The sequence below is a fragment of the Saimiri boliviensis genome, chromosome 4 (genome assembly GCF_048565385.1).
Source record: "Saimiri boliviensis isolate mSaiBol1 chromosome 4, mSaiBol1.pri, whole genome shotgun sequence".
Lineage (NCBI taxonomy): Eukaryota > Metazoa > Chordata > Mammalia > Primates > Cebidae > Saimiri > Saimiri boliviensis.
Window position 1 is genome coordinate 16,193,356 of NC_133452.1, and position 7,208 is coordinate 16,200,563.

The window sequence follows — 7,208 nt, forward strand, 5'->3', positions numbered from 1 at the left end:
AGGTTGGAGAAGAAAACAGTGAAATAGAAAACAGGAAAATAATAGAGAAAATCAATGAAACTCAGGCTGATTTTCAAGAAGATAAATAAAATTGTGAAAACATCATTCTCCCTCCTAAACCATTTACCTTTGTAAGTTTTTAAAAGTATTAGATTAGGGGATGTTTTGACTGCCCTACACAATGCCCCATAAAATAAGACAGTTTCCTATCTTGCTAGTAGGAATAGGCAATATTTTTAGTGCTGGATGAGTAGAGGTACTATTCCCTCTAATTGTGTTTGGGTGGTTAGGTGGTTCTTTTTCAAGCCTTTGATAGCTTCCTCTGCACTGTTCAGTATTATGTTGAATACTCAAGAGGAACCAAATGCAGATTCCAGGGTTCTTTATCTGTGCAACTCTCTTCTCTCCAGTATTCTGCTCAGTGAGTTCTAGCTGCCTTGCTTTTCCTGGACTCTTTGCTTTATCTCTTCACAGCTCAGATGCTCTGCCTTCATTTCCTCTTCCTGTGCTGTAGCCCAGAAACTCAAGGTACTAAGCCAGGGCAACCGTAGGCTTACCTTGTTTCCCATCTCTCAGGGATCACCATTCTTTGTTGCTGGACATACAATGTCTTGAAGACTTTTTAAAATATACTTATTCCCTTTTTATTGTTTCAGTGAGGGTTAATGGAATATCTGTTACTCTGTCTTGGCTAGAAAGAGAATCTTAAATCTGTTTTGTTTTTAAATCTATTTCTACTGTATTATGTTGTGTCTTCCCTTTGTATTTCTTTTCTGGGGCTTCATCCCATTTGCTTGGCCCTTAAGAAATCGTTTGAGTTCTTAATTGTCTCCTAAATTGAAATGGAATTTATGCATCCTACATTTTTTCTTTTTGTAGTTACAGTAACAGTGGAAATCAAAAAGCGTTTAATTGCTAAAGAATACTCATAGGACCTAGAATTACAATGATCACAAACTTATGATTTTTCTTTAGGAAAAGGATATTGTATGGTCACTCAGGAAAATTTAATACTCTAAGACAACACTTCATGAAGTGCTTTTGATATCCAATATTGGTTTGTAGTGATATGATACCAAAATAAAGATTGAAATCAGTCAAAGTAGCATTGAGAATGTGTTTATAAAACACAAAACTATTACTGGGCTTTTCAGGTTTCACCTTTCATCCTATCTTGTTTAAATATTGCATGTCACCTTGATTTGATCCATAAATCACTTAAGGCAAATCATAATACATGTAATAAATTAAGATTGTCAATGCTCTCTAGACAAAGTCAACCAGAAATTTATCTGTAACAGAACAGGTTGAAAATACTGCTTGTATCAACAAAGGCCATAGGAAACTGTGAGTTACCTTAGTAGAAGGGTTTTAGAAAAAAAATGTTTTTATTTAGAATTCTGGCTAGAGGCTAGTGATATTCAGAAGAGTTAAGGAAACAAGCTTTACTCTGGATTGGATACTCAGAGACTGGGATTATTCTATCTTGGTAAATCACATCCAGAAGGAGGGAAAACTAGGTTGAAATCAGCCACTCATCTTAGCTATAACAGAGATATGTTTAGACAGTTTTGTGGTTTGAACAATATCAATAGTTTTGCCTGTATTTGGACACAGTTTTGGAGTTGTCTTGTCTTTGGCTTAATCCATCATAGTCACAAATTGTCCTTGTCTGATATTGATATTCTCTGAAATTATGTTACAGAGGAGAACATCAAGGCCTAGCTCTAAGTGCCAGGCCAGCCCTTGGCTGTCAAGGACAGATTTTCTCTTTTCCAAGATAAATTAAAATGAAACCCATTAAGGGAGATCAAAGAGGAGTAAAGACTAGAAAAGTGTGTTAAAATAGAAAGAACAATGAGTGTACAAAATGTGTACCATCAGATTAGTCAGTTCTCCAAAGAAACAGAAACAATGTATAGAGAATATAGACAATATATAGAGAACTGTTTTATGAAATTGGCTTTCTCTAATATGGAGGCTGTCTAGTCCCAAATCTTCAGGGTGAGCTGGTAGATTGGAGATCAGGGAAGAACCAATGTTGCAGTTCAAGTTCATCTTCTGACAGAATTCTCTCTTTCAGGGGAGGTCAACCTTTTGTTTTACTCAGGTCTCTACTGATTGGAGAATGCCTGCCCATGTTAAGGAAGGCAAGTTGTTTTACTAAAAGTTTAATTTAAATGTTAATCTGGCCCAAAATACTCTCACAGAAATATCCAGTATGTTTGATCATGTATCTGGGCAATGTGGATCAAGCCAGTTGATACAAAATTGACCTTCATAACCATGAAATGCAATATACGTACTAGAAAAGGAAAATAAGCAATTATGTGTCTGACAGGATCCAAAAACTGGTGGCTCTGGAGAAGCACAATCCTTCCTGCTACTGAGACCAGAGATATCTCCTTTGTCCTGGCTCTCATAAAATGGATAGAGTCACCTGGCTGTTGGACAAGTATCAGTCTGCGTCCAAAGCAATACATCTCTGGGTATACTGCTTTGAAAATGTGCCCCACTCTGGTCCTCTAACTTGTTATGTTTAGTCAGATCACAACATACTTTGAGGCTGAGATTCTATAGGAGAGGGTGTTCTTGTCTGCAAGACAGCTTGCATGATTGGACTTTAGAAGTTCACGATGAAAGGCTGCTCTCTGATGTTTTATCTTAAGCACACAAACATGTTTGTCTGCAGGATAAGGCAAGTTTTGAAGTATAATTGGTCCTTGAGTGATGTGGGGATTGGGGCACTGCCCCTATTTCCCACCCCCACACAGTCAAAAATCCATGTATAACTTTTGACTTCCTTAAAACTTAAACGACTAATAACCTCCTGTTGTCTGGAAGCGTTAATGATAACTTAAACAGTCAAATAGTACATATGTGTGTATTATATGTTTTATAGGCTGTATTCTTACATTAAAGTAAGCTAGGGAAAAGAAAATGTTATTAAAAAAAGTCATAAGGGAGAGAAAATATATTTATAGTGCTGTACTATACTTATCCATATTGTAACTTGACATCCATTTCCAAGATGATTTGTTTATCTCAAATGGTGGGCAATTGTAGCTGCAGACCTCAATCTAGGGTATATATCAAGCAGTCCAACTTTTTTTTTTTTTGCAATGCCATAATTTTTCTCTGGTTCTCCTCGGAAGCACTTCCAGCAGCACTGGTGGCACTTTATATCAAAGTTTATGGTATTGTGCTAAACACAATGAAAAATAGGTGAGAACAGTGAGAGATCATTTTTTGCTACCATGTGCAAGTTACTGGAGATAGAAGCTACTCAGGTGGAGATAATTAGCATGATAGGGGATTTGAAGTGGATACTCACACTTAAGCTCACTGCAATAGCAACAAAATATGGTTATAAAATGATTACACTAGTATAGTTACTGTTACACAGTTGTGATTTAATACTGCATCTTTACATTTGTTTACATTTATCTCAACTGCCAATGGTACCCTATGTGGTCTGTGTTTGTGTGTGAGTTTTGATATATTTAACTTTTTCTTATAGACATATATATATATATATATTTTTTTTATTATAGTACATGATAAAATACACTAGTATCTACACATGCTTTATGCATTCATGACATAACCAACCTTTTTCTTATTTTTTTTCTGACATTTCTAGGCTATGTGGTTCATGAGGTTTTTCAAATTATCCCAAACCTTCACAAAGTTTCCAAGTATATTTATTGAAAAAAATCTGCATATGAGTGGACTCATGAAGCTGAAACCTGTGTTGTTCAAGGCTCAACTGTATATTTTGTAATTCAGATTGTGAGATTGTGAATAAGATTGATAATATAATATTTAGATCAAACACATGGCTCAGAAACTCACTAAAAAATTTCTATATCTTGTAATACCCCTCAACTATTTGTAGGGAATAACTGTTTCAATAACAATGGAGAAGCATTTATGCTTGATTGTGGTGTGAGAAGCAGTCTATGCCTAGGAGCAGTGTCATTTTAGATCTTCCAAGAAGAGGTAATAAACTTTTTAAAAAGCTTTTCACACGTTCACTTTTACTTTAGTTTTGCATTTGTGGCTAAATCTCTTGCTTTGTTCTCACATTGCCTTGTATCTAATTTTCATTCCTTAAGTTACATTTCAAACTTCGTTTAGGCAGAAGTCCTGGCTTCTGTTTACTTTGCAGTAGTGACATGGCCTACAAAAGAATTGCATAAATTGGAAGTGTGTGGCATTTACAAATATTGTTGAATGTACAAAAGGATAAAGGAAAGTGTGAATATAGTGACACATGAATAAATATCAGGTAGGGAGAAAAAGAAGTTCAACTCACCTTAGTTCATCTTAGAAAAAAAAAATAGTTTGGCACAGTAGCTCGTGCCTGTAATCCCAGCACTTTGGGAGGCTGAGGCGAGTGGAACACTATGTTAGGAGATCAAGACCATCCTGGCTAACATGGTAAAACTGTCTACTAAAAATACAAAAATTAGCCATCGCAAATTAGCGATTCTCCTTCCTCAGCCTCCCAAGTAGCTAGGACTACAGGTGTGTGCCACCTGTAGTCCTAGCTACTTGGGAGGCTGAGGAAGGAGAATCACTTGAACCTGGGAGGCAAAGGTTGCAGTGAAATGACATCTCGCCACCACATTCCAGCCTGGGTGACAGAGCAAGACTCCACTTCAAAGAAGAAAAAAAGGAAAAAGGCTCTGGGAAGACTCCATTTTGTGCTCACATGTCTCTGGTTAGTGTTTGTAATAGAAAGTTCCAAAGAGCACTTTGCAATGTAATTTTTATCCAGCAACTGAATTGAGAAGATAAGACAGCATACAAGTATAAATTGATACACTTTATCTTTTCTTTTCAATAGTGTGGTATCTCTGAGTTTCTTCTCCCTGGTCTTTTATTATGAGACAGTAAGAAGAATACTAAGCAAGTAATTAGAAAGTTAGTTCTATGTTCTGGATCAACCACTTCTTACATCTCTAACATTAGACGAGTCACTGTGTTGAAAGATTTGGATTCTTAATCTAAAAATGAGGGAATAATTCTCACTCTGCCTGTAATGCCATTGTCAAAAGATGTGATGAATATTATGGGCATCTATAGGCTATAAAGTCCTAAAAAGTGATTGAAATGCTATTTGTGAGTGTCTCAGCTCTGCAGGAACAATAATTTATCTGTTCATCTTGTGCCTGTGACTTTGTTTAAGTGTGAGTTTCCTGGGGTCCTCCTGAGACTAAAAATGTTGGATGCACTAAAGAATGGAGGCAATTATCTAGATAATTTAGATTGCCAGAACACTGTGTGTGGCGTATCCAAGAAACTGGGAGTGAATAATATTAGCGAGGCATCCAAGAGAAAGACCATGTAGGATCTGGTAGGCCATGCTAAGGACTTGGACATTTATCTTGAGTTAGATGGAGAGTCTTTGGGAGTGTTGACAGCAGAGGATGACAGGATGGGATTTCTGTTTGAAAGGATTAACTCTGGAGAATGTGCAGCTAGCCTCCAAAGATGGAGCCCAATGGCCCATACTCTTCAGAAGCCATATTTTTCTCAAGTCGTCTCCTACCACCCTGAATCTGGGCTGGCCTTTGACATATGTTACCCAATAAGTATGACAGAAGAGATGTTGTGCTCATTATACATCTAGCATTTATGAGGACTGTTCACTTCTGCTTCCTCTTTCTTGAACCACTCACTTTGGGAGTCTTTAGCTACATGGAAGAAGCCTGGTTACTCTGCTGAAAGATCACACAGGGAGGACAGGTCCTGAGACTCCATAAGAGAGGGAGGTCCAACTTTCTCACTGCCCAAGTCATTCTCTACTTCCAACTGTGTTAAAGACACCAAGTGAGAGCAGCCAAATAATCACTCAGCCAAGCCCGGTCCACACACAGAACCATGAAAACAATAAAATCATTTTTGTTTTCAAGTTAGTTGGCCCTAATAAAGTTTGTCACATTGCAGTAGGTAACCAGACTATGAATGTAGAAAGGCAAAAGAAGAAACAGACAGATGACTTAGAGGCTTATTCAGTTTCCAGGTGAAAGGTAATGACTGAGCTCTCAGACTGAGTTCTAGAGGTAAGAAGAAGTCAGAGATGACATGGTCTGTTAATAGATTACTGGTGGGGTTTGGGATAAAGATGAGAATCCAAAGTTACTCTATATTTGTTGGCTGAAGCAACTAGGATAACAGTGCTACTACTTAGACTTGAAAAAAAACCTTAGGGGCTTCTGGCGCTGCAGCGGTCCAAGGTGAAGACAGCCACAGTTGTTGTGTCTCCGATTTCTCAGCTGCTGGGTTGGTCCCACCCACAGCTGGGCAGCCTATGTTGAGTGCTGCCCATGGTGGAGAAGGCTCAGCTCGCATGTGAAAGACGCTCATCTTCTTCGTCGTGCTCCCCGCGGTGGGAGTCAGCATGCTGAATGTATTCCTGAAGTCACACCACAAAGAGCAGGAGACTCAAGTTCATCTTCAGCCCCCATCTCCATATTAGGATCAAGCCATTTCCCTAGGGAGAGGGTAACCATACCCTATTCCATAACCCTCATGTGAATCCACTTCCAACTGGCTATGAAGATAAATAAAAAGAGTCTAGACCACTACCTGGGCACCGGGGACCACAGCACTGGATTGGACCGTTACTCTGCACACAGACCAGAGAAAGTATATGGGAACTTAAGCTCACCTTCTTTACCTGAATCAAATGATGACTTGTATACTGATCTTCCATCCCTTTGCTTGTGGCAGGAGATGGCTTAAACAAATAACTTAAACTTTAAAAGAAAAAAAATCCTTAGGGAAGAACAGATTTTAGAAGGGCAAACAGAAGTTTAGCTATTAGCTGTCACTATTAATATGACTATTAGATATTGATAGATACCAGAGGGCATGCCAGAGCTGAGTTCTAATTATTGGAATCACTAATTTATGGACGATATTAACACATGGTTCTGTGTGAGATCATCTGGAGAAGAACTGTTGTTAGAGATTAGACAGTCCAAGATGGAGCCCTTCTCTATGCCAATATTTAGAAGTCTGGAACACGTACAACATCCAGAAAAAAGGGGGAGGATGAGAAGAAATGGTTGGTGAGAGTGAAGGATAATCCAAAAAGTATGTTGCCTTGTCTCCATATCCAAGTGAACAGGTGTTTCAAAGAAGTAAGTGTGAACAGTTGGGTTAAATACTGCTGAGAGATCACGGAAGAAGAGGGC

The 7,208-nt window shown here is 38.2% G+C and overlaps 1 pseudogene; it reads left to right on the forward strand.

The window, feature by feature from the left end:
* Positions 1 to 6,272: 6,272 nt before the first annotated feature.
* Positions 6,273 to 6,578, forward strand: LOC120363239 (cytochrome c oxidase subunit 6A1, mitochondrial-like; annotated as a pseudogene).
* The last annotated feature ends 630 nt before the right edge of the window (positions 6,579 to 7,208 follow it).